Raw genomic sequence first — 13,751 nt, 5'->3', positions numbered from 1 at the left:
TACCATGGACTACAGATGCTGCATTCTGAGGCCAGGGCGTTCCGAGAATGCCAAGGGCAGACATGATGACCTTAAATGATTTCCTCTTGTGTCAATTTTGGTAAACTTTAGGAGCTAGGAAATGGTCCACTTTACAGAAATGTTCAAATTTCCTGGCATTTCAGATATTCTCTGCTATAACATTGTCCTGATTCTTTCTGTATATTCTTTACTTATGTTTTGGTTTTCCTTAATCAAAGTGTGTCTTTTAAATCTTGTCAAAGAATATTCTTTGGACTTACTACCTCAACTGAATTTTATACGTTTTCTGTGGTATTAAGTTCTGCTCATATCTTTATTTATCTTTTTTCTATGTTCTCAGGGTTTATTGTTTTGATTTTCTGATGTCAATTAAAACACTTGGTTATTCATTTTAATAAATCTTTTTACTTATAAAGATTTGAATTTTTAAAGATTCCAGCTTACTTGTAAGTTTCTAAGGGTCAGGTCCTCTACATTGTGGCTGGCCAAAGGCTTAGTTCACAATATAGCAAAGTATATATTGACCTATTTTCCCCTCGACTTTCTGTGATTTCCTACATCTCCCCTTTCTTTGCAGACAAGCCATTTGAAATAAACTTAACTTATTTCACAGCCAATAACTCTTTGAAATAATGTGCATTTTTCAGAGAAATCTTCGTATATATTTAGGCAGAAAATCTGACCTGCCATAATTTTCAAAACAGCATAATTTCACTCTTCTCAATGATGAATCTGTTGTATTACACAACCTTTGAGTATTTAGCTTTATCAATGACATGTACTTTAAAAATGTTTTAGAGATCCTACCAGTCTTTGAAAACATCCTTTTTCCTTGTTTCAGTTCAAGTTTTATGTATACTTTCTGCCTTGCACCTGATTATTCCAACATCTGATGGTTGGCCTAGGGAATCTAATTCTGGTATTGATTGTTTTTGCTGCTTGTCTCCCCTTGTAGCTGATTTCTTCATTATTGTGTAAATTTAGATCATCAGCTCATGTTTAGCTAAACAGCTGACCTTGTAAGAGGTTTAGGTGTGAACGCTCGTAAGCTTCAGCAGAAAGTCTGCAAAGATTTTTTTGTGTCCCTCCAATGAGTTACCCACGCGGACCCCTTTTTCTACAAGTGTTGGTCCACTACTCCTTCTAGAGGCTGGGACTCAGACAGGACTGCTTTGCTGCCCCCGATCTGGGATAGTGGCTTTGGGCGGCCTGTGGCCTGGGCAGGAGGCTCCCCACGTGTGTCCCACGACCCATCTGCCTGCGAACTTTAGTCACCTGGCAGGAAGCTATGATGCCCAGACCTATGGTTAGCTTTGCAGCGAGGTGTACTGCGCGGACCGGTTCCACACACACTTCAAGTAAGAGGTCGGCCTGAGTGGAAAGGTGAGAGTTTGGGCAGCTGTGCAGACAAAGAAGGCGCACTTTGGCCTGTGCCTAAATGCATCTGACACACGACTGGGCCTGCCGGGCTCTGAGGGCCCTGCCGTTGGCCCCCTTCTCCCCTGCCCTTTGTTCAGTCACAGCAGAGATGGCCCCACCCACTCCCTCAGTGAAGGCAGTGTTCCAACCTCCCTCAGCCCCGCCCCCTCTCCGCAGGTTACCATGGACAACAGATGCTGCATTCTGAGGCCAGGGCGTTCCGAGAATGCCAAGGGCAGACATGATGACCTTAAATGATTTCCTCTTGTGTCAATTTTGGTAAACTTTAGGAGCTAGGAAATGGTCCACTTTACAGAAATGTTCAAATTTACTGGCATTTCAGATATTCTCTGCTATAACATTGTCCTGATTCTTTCTGTATATTCTTTACTTATGTTTTGGTTTTCCTTAATCAAAGTGTGTCTTTTAAATCTTGTCAAAGAATATTCTTTGGACTTACTACCTCAACTGAATTTTATACGTTTTCTGTGGTATTAAGTTCTGCTCATATCTTTATTTATCTTTTTTCTATGTTCTCAGGGTTTATTGTTTTGATTTTCTGATGTCAATTAAAACACTTGGTTATTCATTTTAATAAATCTTTTTACTTATAAAGATTTGAATTTTTAAAGATTCCAGCTTACTTGTAAGTTTCTAAGGGTCAGGTCCTCTACATTGTGGCTGGCCAAAGGCTTAGTTCACAATATAGCAAAGTATATATTGACCTATTTTCCCCTCGACTTTCTGTGATTTCCTACATCTCCCCTTTCTTTGCAGACAAGCCATTTGAAATAAACTTAACTTATTTCACAGCCAATAACTCTTTGAAATAATGTGCATTTTTCAGAGAAATCTTCGTATATATTTAGGCAGAAAATCTGACCTGCCATAATTTTCAAAACAGCATAATTTCACTCTTCTCAATGATGAATCTGTTGTATTAAACAACCTTTGAGTATTTAGCTTTATCAATGACATGTACTTTAAAAATGTTTTAGAGATCCTACCAGTCTTTGAAAACATCCTTGTTCCTTGTTTCAGTTCCAGTTTTGTGTATCCTATCTGCCTTGCACCTGAATATTCCAACATCTGATGGTTGGCCTAGGGAATCTAATACTGGTATTGATTGTTTTTGCTGCTTGTCTCCCCTTGTAGCTGATTTCTTCATTATTGTGTAAATTTAGATCATCAGCTCATGTTTAGCTAAACAGCTGACCTTGTAAGAGGTTTAGGTGTGAACGCTCGTAAGCTTCAGCAGAAAGTCTGCAAAGATTTTTTTGTGTCCCTCCAATGAGTTACCCACGCGGACCCCTTTTTCTACAAGTGTTGGTCCACTACTCCTTCTAGAGGCTGGGACTCAGACAGGACTGCTTTGCTGCCCCCGATCTGGGATAGTGGCTTTGGGCGGCCTGTGGCCTGGGCAGGAGGCTCCCCACGTGTGTCCCACGACCCATCTGCCTGCGAACTTTAGTCACCTGGCAGGAAGCTATGATGCCCAGACCTATGGTTAGCTTTGCAGCGAGGTGTACTGCGCGGACCGGTTCCACACACACTTCAAGTAAGAGGTCGGCCTGAGTGGAAAGGTGAGAGTTTGGGCAGCTGTGCAGACAAAGAAGGCGCACTTTGGCCTGTGCCTAAATGCATCTGACACACGACTGGGCCTGCCGGGCTCTGAGGGCCCTGCCGTTGGCCCCCTTCTCCCCTGCCCTTTGTTCACTCACAGCAGAGATGGCCCCACCCACTCCCTCAGTGAAGGCAGTGTTCCAACCTCCCTCAGCCCCGCCCCCTCTCCGCAGGTTACCATGGACTACAGATGCTGCATTCTGAGGCCAGGGCATTCCGAGAATGCCAAGGGCAGACATGATGACCTTAAATGATTTCCCCTTGTGTCAATTTTGGTAAACTTTAGCACCTAGGAAATGGTCCACTTTACACAAACGTTCAAATTTACTGCCATTTCATATACTCTCTGCTATAACATTGTCCTGATTCTTTCTGTATATTCTTTACTTATGTTTTGGTTTTCCTTAATCAAAGTGTGTCTTTTAATCTTGTCAAAGAATATTCTTTGGACTTACTAAATCACCTGAATTTTATACGTTTTCTATTGTATTAAGTTCAGCTCATATCTTTATTTATATTTTTTCTATGTTCTCAGGTTTATTGTTTTGATATTCTGATGTCAATAAAAACACTTGGTTATTCATTTTAAAAAATCTTTTTACTTATAAAGATTTGAACTTTTCTAGATTCCAGCTTACTTGTAAGTTTCTAAGGGTCAGGTCCTCTACATTGTGGCTGGCCTAAGTCTTAGTTCACCATAGAGCAATGTATATATTGACCTATTTTACCTCGAGTTTCTGTGATTCCCTACATCTCACCTTTCTTTGCAGACAAGCCATTTGAAATAACCTTAACTTATTTCACGGCCAATAAGTCTTTGAAATAATGTGTATTTTTTAGAGAAATCTTCTTATATAATTAGGCAGAAAATCTGACCTGCCATAGTTTTCAAAACAGCATAATTTCACTCTTCTCAATGTTGAATCTGTTGTATTACACAACCATTGAGTATTTAGCTTTATCAATGACATGTACTTTAAAAATGTTTTAGAGATCCTACCAGTCTTTGAAAACATCCTTTTTCCTTGTTTCAGTTCAAGTTTTATGTATACTTTCTGCCTTGCACCTGATTATTCCAACATCTGATGGTTGGCCTAGGGAATCTAATTCTGGTATTGATTGTTTTTGCTGCTTGTCTCCCCTTGTAGCTGATTTCTTCATTATTGTGTAAATTTAGATCATGAGCTCATGTTTAGCTAAACAGCTGACCTTGTAAGAGGCTTAGGTGTGAACGCTCGTAAGCTTCAGCAGAAAGTCCGCAAAGATTTTTTTGTGTTCCTCCAATGAGTTACCCGCGCGGACCCCTTTTTCTACAAGTGTTGGTCCACTACTCCCTCTAGAGCCTGGGAGTCAGACAGGACGGTTTTGCTGCCCCCGATCTGGGATAGTGGCTTTGGGCGGCCTGTGGCCTGGGCAGGAGTCTCCCCACGTGTGTCCCACGACCCATCTGCCTGCGAACTTCGGTCACCTGGCAGGAAGCTATGATGCCCAGACCTATGGTTAGCTTTGCATCGAGGTGTACTGCGCGGACCGGTTCCACACACACTTCAAGTAAGAGGGCGGCCTGAGTGGAAAGGTGAGAGTTTGGGCAGCTGTGCAGACCAAGAAGGCGCATTTTGGCCTGGGCCTAAATGCTTGTGACACACGACTGGGCCTGCCGGGCTCTGAGGGCCCTGCCGTGGGCCCCCTTCTCCCCTGCCCTTTGTTCAGTCACAGCAGAGATGGCCCCACACACTCCCTCAGTGAAGGCAGTGTTCCAATCTCCCTCAGCCCCGCCCCCTCTCCGCAGGTTACCATGGACAACAGATGCTGCATTCTGAGGCCAGGGCGTTCCGAGAATGCCAAGGGCAGACATGATGACCTTAAATGATTTCCTCTTGTGTCAATTTTGGTAAACTTTAGGAGCTAGGAAATGGTCCACTTTACAGAAATGTTCAAATTTACTGGCATTTCAGATATTCTCTGCTATAACATTGTCCTGATTCTTTCTGTATATTCTTTACTTATGTTTTGGTTTTCCTTAATCAAAGTGTGTCTTTTAAATCTTGTCAAAGAATATTCTTTGGACTTACTACCTCAACTGAATTTTATACGTTTTCTGTGGTATTAAGTTCTGCTCATATCTTTATTTATCTTTTTTCTATGTTCTCAGGGTTTATTGTTTTGATCTTCTGATGTCAATTAAAACACTTGGTTATTCATTTTAATAAATCTTTTTACTTATAAAGATTTGAATTTTTAAAGATTCCAGCTTACTTGTAAATTTCTAAGGGTCAGGTCCTCTACATTGTGGCTGGCCCAAGGCCTAGTTCACAATATAGCAAAGTATATATTGACCTATTTTCCCCGCGACTTTCTGTGATTTCCTACATCTCACCTTTCTTTGCAGACAAGCCATTTGAAATAACCTTAACTTATTTCACAGCCATTAAGTCTTTGAAATAATGTGCATTTTTCAGAGAAATCTTCTTATATATTTAGGCAGAAAATCTGACCTGCCATAGTTTTCAAAACAGCATAATTTCACCCTTCTCAATGATGAATCTGTTGTAATACACAACCTTTGAGGATTTAGCTTTATCAATGACATGTACTTTAAAAATGTTTTAGAGATCCTACCAGTCTTTGAAAACATCCTTGTTCCTTGTTTCAGTTCCAGTTTTATGTATATTTTCTGCCTTGCACCTGATTATTCCAACGTCTGATCGATGGCTAAGGGAATCTAATTCTGGTATTGATTGTTTTTGCTGCTTGTCTCCCCTTGTAGCTGATTTCTTCATTATTGTGTAAATTTAGATCATGAGCTCATGTTTAGCTAAACATCTGACCTTGTAAGAGGCTTAGGTGTGAACGCTCGTAAGCTTCAGCAGAAAGTCGGCAAAGATTTTTTTGTGTCCCTCCAATGAGTTACCCGCGCGGACACCTTTTTCTACAAGTGTTGGTCCACTACTCCCTCTAGAGGCTGGGACTCAGACAGGACTGCTTTGCTACCCCCGATCTGGGATAGTGGTTTTGGGCGGCCTGTGGCCTGGGCAGGAGGCACCGCACGTGTGTCCCACAACCCATCTGCCTGCGAACTTCGGTCACCTGGCAGGAAGCTATGATGCCCAGAACTATGGTTAGATTTGCATCAAGGTGCACTGCGCGGACCGGTTCCACACACACTTCAAGTAAGAGGGCGGCCTGAGTGGAAAGGTGAGAGTTTGGGCAGCTGTGCAGACAAAGAAGGCGCACTTTGGCCTTGGCCTAAATGCTTGTGACACACGACTGGGCCTGCCGGGCTCTGAGGGCCCTGCCCTTGGCCCCCTTCTTCCCTGCCCTTTGTTCAGTCACAGCAGAGATGGCCCCACCCACTCCCTCAGTGAAGGAAGTGTTCCAACCTCCCTCAGCCCCGCCCCCTCTCCGCAGGTTACCATGGACTACAGATGCTGCATTCTGAGGCCAGGGCGTTCCGAGAATGCCAAGGGCAGACATGATGACCTTAAATGATTTCCTCTTGTGTCAATTTTGGTAAAGTTTAGGAGCTAGGAAATGGTCCACTTTACAGAAATGTTCAAATTTACTGGCATTTCAGATATTCTCTGCTATAACATTGTCCTGATTCTTTCTGTATATTCTTTACTTATGTTTTGGTTTTCCTTAATCAAAGTGTGTCTTTTAAATCTTGTCAAAGAATATTCTTTGGACTTACTACCTCAACTGAATTTTATACGTTTTCTGTGGTATTAAGTTCTGCTCATATCTTTATTTATCTTTTTTCTATGTTCTCAGGGTTTATTGTTTTGATTTTCTGATGTCAATTAAAACACTTGGTTATTCATTTTAATAAATCTTTTTACTTATAAAGATTTGAATTTTTAAAGATTCCAGCTTACTTGTAAGTTTCTAAGGGTCAGGTCCTCTACATTGTGGCTGGCCAAAGGCTTAGTTCACAATATAGCAAAGTATATATTGACCTATTTTCCCCTCGACTTTCTGTGATTTCCTACATCTCACCTTTCTTTGCAGACAAGCCATTTGAAATAAACTTAACTTATTTCACAGCCAATAACTCTTTGAAATAATGTGCATTTTTCAGAGAAATCTTCTTATATATTTAGGCAGAAAATCTGACCTGCCATAATTTTCAAAACAGCATAATTTCACTCTTCTCAATGATGAATCTGTTGTATTACACAACCTTTGAGTATTTAGCTTTATCAATGACATGTACTTTAAAAATGTTTTAGAGATCCTACCAGTCTTTGAAAACATCCTTGTTCCTTGTTTCAGTTCCAGTTTTGCGGATCCTATCTGCCTTGCACCTGAATATTCCAACATCTGATGGTTGGCCTAGGGAATCTAATACTGGTATTGATTGTTTTTGCTGCTTGTCTCCCCTTGTAGCTGATTTCTTCATTATTGTGTAAATTTAGATCATCAGCTCATGTTTAGCTAAACAGCTGACCTTGTAAGAGGTTTAGGTGTGAACGCTCGTAAGCTTCAGCAGAAAGTCTGCAAAGATTTTTTTGTGTCCCTCCAATGAGTTACCCACGCGGACCCCTTTTTCTACAAGTGTTGGTCCACTACTCCCTCTATAGGCTGGGACTAAGACAGGACTGCTTTGCTGCCCCCGATCTGGGATAGTGGCTTTGGGCGGCCTGTGGCCTGGGCAGGAGGCTCCCCACGTGTGTCCCACGACCCATCTGCCTGCGAACTTTAGTCACCTGGCGGGAAGCTATGATGCCCAGACCTATGGTTAGCTTTGCAGCGAGGTGTACTGCGCGGACCGGTTCCACACACACTTCAAGTAAGAGGTCGGCCTGAGTGGAAAGGTGAGAGTTTGGGCAGCTGTGCAGACAAAGAAGGCGCACTTTGGCCTGTGCCTAAATGCATCTGACACACGACTGGGCCTGCCGGGCTCTGAGGGCCCTGCCGTTGGCCCCCTTCTCCCCTGCCCTTTGTTCACTCACAGCAGAGATGGCCCCACCCACTCCCTCAGTGAAGGCAGTGTTCCAACCTCCCTCAGCCCCGCCCCCTCTCCGCAGGTTACCATGGACTACAGATGCTGCATTCTGAGGCCAGGGCATTCCGAGAATGCCAAGGGCAGACATGATGACCTTAAATGATTTCCCCTTGTGTCAATTTTGGTAAACTTTAGCACCTAGGAAATGGTCCACTTTACACAAACGTTCAAATTTACTGCCATTTCATATACTCTCTGCTATAACATTGTCCTGATTCTTTCTGTATATTCTTTACTTATGTTTTGGTTTTCCTTAATCAAAGTGTGTCTTTTAATCTTGTCAAATAATATTCTTTGGACTTACTAAATCACCTGAATTTTATACGTTTTCTATTGTATTAAGTTCAGCTCATATCTTTATTTATATTTTTTCTATGTTCTCAGGTTTATTGTTTTGATATTCTGATGTCAATAAAAACACTTGGTTATTCATTTTAAAAAATCTTTTTACTTATAAAGATTTGTACTTTTCTAGATTCCAGCTTACTTGTAAGTTTCTAAGCGTCAGGTCCTCTACATTTTGGCTGGCCTAAGTCTTAGTTCACCATAGAGCAATGTATATATTGACCTATTTTCCCCTCGACTTTCTGTGATTCCCTACATCTCACCTTTCTTTGCAGACAAGCCATTTGAAATAACCTTAACTTATTTCACGGCCAATAAGTCTTTGAAATAATGTGTATTTTTTAGAGAAATCTTCTTATATAATTAGGCAGAAAATCTGACCTGCCATAGTTTTCAAAACAGCATAATTTCAATCTTCTCAAGGTTGAATCTGTTGTATTACACAACCATTGAGTATTTAGCTTTATAAATGACATGTACTTTAAAAATGTTTTAGAGATCCTACCAGTCTTTGAAAACATCCTTTTTCCTTGTTTCAGTTCAAGTTTTATGTATACTTTCTGCCTTGCACCTGATTATTCCAACATCTGATGGTTGGCCTAGGGAATCTAATTCTGGTATTGATTGTTTTTGCTGCTTGTCTCCCCTTGTAGCTGATTTCTTCATTATTGTGTAAATTTAGATCATGAGCTCATGTATAGCTAAACAGCTGACCTTGTAAGAGGCTTAGGTGTGAACGCTCGTAAGCTTCAGCAGAAAGTCCGCAATGATTTTTTTGTGTTCCTCCAATGAGTTACCCGCGCGGACCCCTTTTTCTACAAGTGTTGGTCCACTACTCCCTCTAGAGGCTGGGAGTCAGACAGGACTGCTTTGCTGCCCCCGATCTGGGATAGTGGCTTTGGGCGGCCTGTGGCCTGGGCAGGAGTCTCCCCACGTGTGTCCCACGACCCATCTGCCTGCGAACTTCGATCACCTGGCAGGAAGCTATGATGCCCAGACCTATGGTTAGCTTTGCATCGAGGTGTACTGCGCGGACCGGTTCCACACACACTTCAAGTAAGAGGGCGGCCTGAGTGGAAAGGTGAGAGTTTGGGCAGCTGTGCAGACAAAGAAGGCGCACTTTGGCCTGGGCCTAAATGCTTGTGACACACGACTGGGCCTGCCGGGCTCTGAGGGCCCTGCCGTGGGCCCCCTTCTCCCCTGCCCTTTGTTCAGTCACAGCAGAGATGGCCCCACACACTCCCTCAGTGAAGGCAGTGTTCCAACCTCCCTCAGCCCCGCCCCCTCTGCGCAGGTTACCATGGACAACAGATGCTGCATTCTGAGGCCAGGGCGTTCCGAGAATGCCAAGGGCAGACATGATGACCTTAAATGATTTCCTCTTGTGTCAATTTTGGTAAAGTTTAGGAGCTAGGAAATGGTCCACTTTACAGAAATGTTCAAATTTACTGGCATTTCAGATATTCTCTGCTATAACATTGTCCTGATTCTTTCTGTATATTCTTTACTTATGTTTTGGTTTTCCTTAATCAAAGTGTGTCTTTTAAATCTTGTCAAAGAATATTCTTTGGACTTACTACCTCAACTGAATTTTATACGTTTTCTGTGGTATTAAGTTCTGCTCATATCTTTATTTATCTTTTTTCTATGTTCTCAGGGTTTATTGTTTTGATCTTCTGATGTCAATTAAAACACTTGGTTATTCATTTTAATAAATCTTTTTACTTATAAAGATTTGAATTTTTAAAGATTCCAGCTTACTTGTAAATTTCTAAGGGTCAGGTCCTCTACATTGTGGCTGGCCCAAGGCCTAGTTCACAATATAGCAAAGTATATATTGACCTATTTTCCCCGCGACTTTCTGTGATTTCCTACATCTCACCTTTCTTTGCAGACAAGCCATTTGAAATAACCTTAACTTATTTCACAGCCATTAAGTCTTTGAAATAATGTGCATTTTTCAGAGAAATCTTCTTATATATTTAGGCAGAAAATCTGACCTGCCATAGTTTTCAAAACAGCATAATTTCACCCTTCTCAATGATGAATCTGTTGTAATACACAACCTTTGAGGATTTAGCTTTATCAATGACATGTACTTTAAAAATGTTTTAGAGATCCTACCAGTCTTTGAAAACATCCTTGTTCCTTGTTTCAGTTCCAGTTTTATGTATATTTTCTGCCTTGCACCTGATTATTCCAACGTCTGATCGATGGCTAAGGGAATCTAATTCTGGTATTGATTGTTTTTGCTGCTTGTCTCCCCTTGTAGCTGATTTCTTCATTATTGTGTAAATTTAGATCATGAGCTCATGTTTAGCTAAACAGCTGACCTTGTAAGAGGCTTAGGTGTGAACGCTCGTAAGCTTCAGCAGAAAGTCGGCAAAGATTTTTTTGTGTCCCTCCAATGAGTTACCCGCGCGGACACCTTTTTCTACAAGTGTTGGTCCACTACTCCCTCTAGAGGCTGGGACTCAGAAAGGACTGCTTTGCTACCCCCGATCTGGGATAGTGGTTTTGGGCGGCCTGTGGCCTGGGCAGGAGGCACCGCACGTGTGTCCCACAACCCATCTGCCTGCGAACTTCGGTCACCTGGCAGGAAGCTATGATGCCCAGACCTATGGTTAGCTTTGCATCGAGGTGCACTGCGCGGACCGGTTCCACACACACTTCAAGTAAGAGGGCGGCCTGAGTGGAAAGGTGAGAGTTTGGGCAGCTGTGCAGACAAAGAAGGCGCACTTTGGCCTGGGCCTAAAAGCTTGTGACACACGACTGGGCCTGCCGGGCTCTGAGGGCCCTGCCCTTGGCCCCCTTCTCCCCTGCCCTTTGTTCAGTCACAGCAGAGATGGCCCCACACACTCCCTCAGTGAAGGAAGTGTTCCAACCTCCCTCAGCCCCGCCCCCTCTCCGCAGGTTACCATGGACTACAGATGCTGCATTCTGAGGCCAGGGCGTTCCGAGAATGCCAAGGGCAGACATGATGACCTTAAATGATTTCCTCTTGTGTCAATTTTGGTAAAGTTTAGGAGCTAGGAAATGGTCCACTTTACAGAAATGTTCAAATTTACTGGCATTTCAGATATTCTCTGCTATAACATTGTCCTGATTCTTTCTGTATATTCTTTACTTATGTTTTGGTTTTCCTTAATCAAAGTGTGTCTTTTAAATCTTGTCAAAGAATATTCTTTGGACTTACTACCTCAACTGAATTTTATACGTTTTCTGTGGTATTAAGTTCTGCTCATATCTTTATTTATCTTTTTTCTATGTTCTCAGGGTTTATTGTTTTGATTTTCTGATGTCAATTAAAACACTTGGTTATTCATTTTAATAAATCTTTTTACTTATAAAGATTTGAATTTTTAAAGATTCCAGCTTACTTGTAAGTTTCTAAGGGTCAGGTCCTCTACATTGTGGCTGGCCAAAGGCTTAGTTCACAATATAGCAAAGTATATATTGACCTATTTTCCCCTCGACTTTCTGTGATTTCCTACATCTCACCTTTCTTTGCAGACAAGCCATTTGAAATAAACTTAACTTATTTCACAGCCAATAACTCTTTGAAATAATGTGCATTTTTCAGAGAAATCTTCGTATATATTTAGGCAGAAAATCTGACCTGCCAAAATTTTCAAAACAGCATAATTTCACTCTTCTCAATGATGAATCTGTTGTATTACACCACCTTTGAGTATTTAGCTTTATCAATGACATGTACTTTAAAAATGTTTTAGAGATCCTACCAGTCTTTGAAAACATCCTTGTTCCTTGTTTCAGTTCCAGTTTTGTGGATCCTATCTGCCTTGCACCTGAATATTCCAACATCTGATGGTTGGCCTAGGGAATCTAATACTGGTATTGATTGTTTTTGCTGCTTGTCTCCCCTTGTAGCTGATTTCTTCATTATTGTGTAAATTTAGATCATCAGCTCATGTTTAGCTAAACAGCTGACCTTGTAAGAGGTTTAGGTGTGAACGCTCGTAAGCTTCAGCAGAAAGTCTGCAAAGATTTTTTTGTGTCCCTCCAATGAGTTACCCACGCGGACCCCTTTTTCTACAAGTGTTGGTCCACTACTCCTTCTAGAGGCTGGGACTCAGACAGGACTGCTTTGCTGCCCCCGATCTGGGATAGTGGCTTTGGGCGGCCTGTGGCCTGGGCAGGAGGCTCCCCACGTGTGTCCCACGACCCATCTGCCTGCGAACTTTAGTCACCTGGAAGGAAGCTATGATGCCCAGACCTATGGTTAGCTTTGCAGCGAGGTGTACTGCGCGGACCGGTTCCACACACACTTCAAGTAAGAGGTCGGCCTGAGTGGAAAGGTGAGAGTTTGGGCAGCTGTGCAGACAAAGAAGGCGCACTTTGGCCTGTGCCTAAATGCATCTGACACACGACTGGGCCTGCCGGGCTCTGAGGGCCCTGCCGTTGGCCCCCTTCTCCCCTGCCTTTGTTCAGTAACAGCAGAGATGGCCCCACCCACTCCCTCAGTGAAGGCAGTGTTCCAACCTCCCTCAGCCCCGCCACCTCTCCGCAGGTTACCATGGACTACAGATGCTGCATTCTGAGGCCAGGGCATTCCGAGAATGCCAAGGGCAGACATGATGACCTTAAATGATTTCCCCTTGTGTCAATTTTGGTAAAGTTTAGGAGCTAGGAAATGGTCCACTTTACAGAAATGTTCAAATTTACTGGCATTTCAGATATTCTCTGCTATAACATTGTCCTGATTCTTTCTGTATATTCTTTACTTATGTTTTGGTTTTCCTTAATCAAAGTGTGTCTTTTAATCTTGTCAAAGAATATTCTTTGGACTTACTACATCACCTGAATTTTATATGTTTTCTATTGTATTAAGTTCTGCTCATATCTTTATTTATATTTTTTCTATGTTCTCAGGTTTCTTGTTTTGATATTCTGATGTCAATTAAAACACTTGGTTATTCATTTTAAAAAATCTTTTTACTTATAAAGATTTGAACTTTTCTAGATTCCAGCTTACTTGTAAGTTTCTAAGGGTCAGGTCCTCTACATTGTGGCTGGCCTAAGTCTTAGTTCACCATATAGCAATGTATATATTGACCTATTTTCCCCTCGACTTTCTGTGATTCCCTACATCTCACCTTTCTTTGCAGACAAGCCATTTGAAATAACCTTAACTTATTTCACGGCCAATAAGTCTTTGAAATAATGTGTATTTTTTAGAGAAATCTTCTTATATAATTAGGCAGAAAATCTGACCTGCCATAGTTTTCAAAACAGCATAATTTCACTCTTCTCAATGTTGAATCTGTTGTATTACACAACCATTGAGTATTTAGCTTTATCAACGACATGTACTTTA

The sequence above is a fragment of the Mesoplodon bidens genome, assembly GCF_964165515.1.
Source record: "Mesoplodon bidens genome assembly, chromosome: Y".
Classification (NCBI taxonomy): domain Eukaryota; kingdom Metazoa; phylum Chordata; class Mammalia; order Artiodactyla; family Ziphiidae; genus Mesoplodon; species Mesoplodon bidens.
This window is presented reverse-complemented; position numbering follows the sequence as displayed.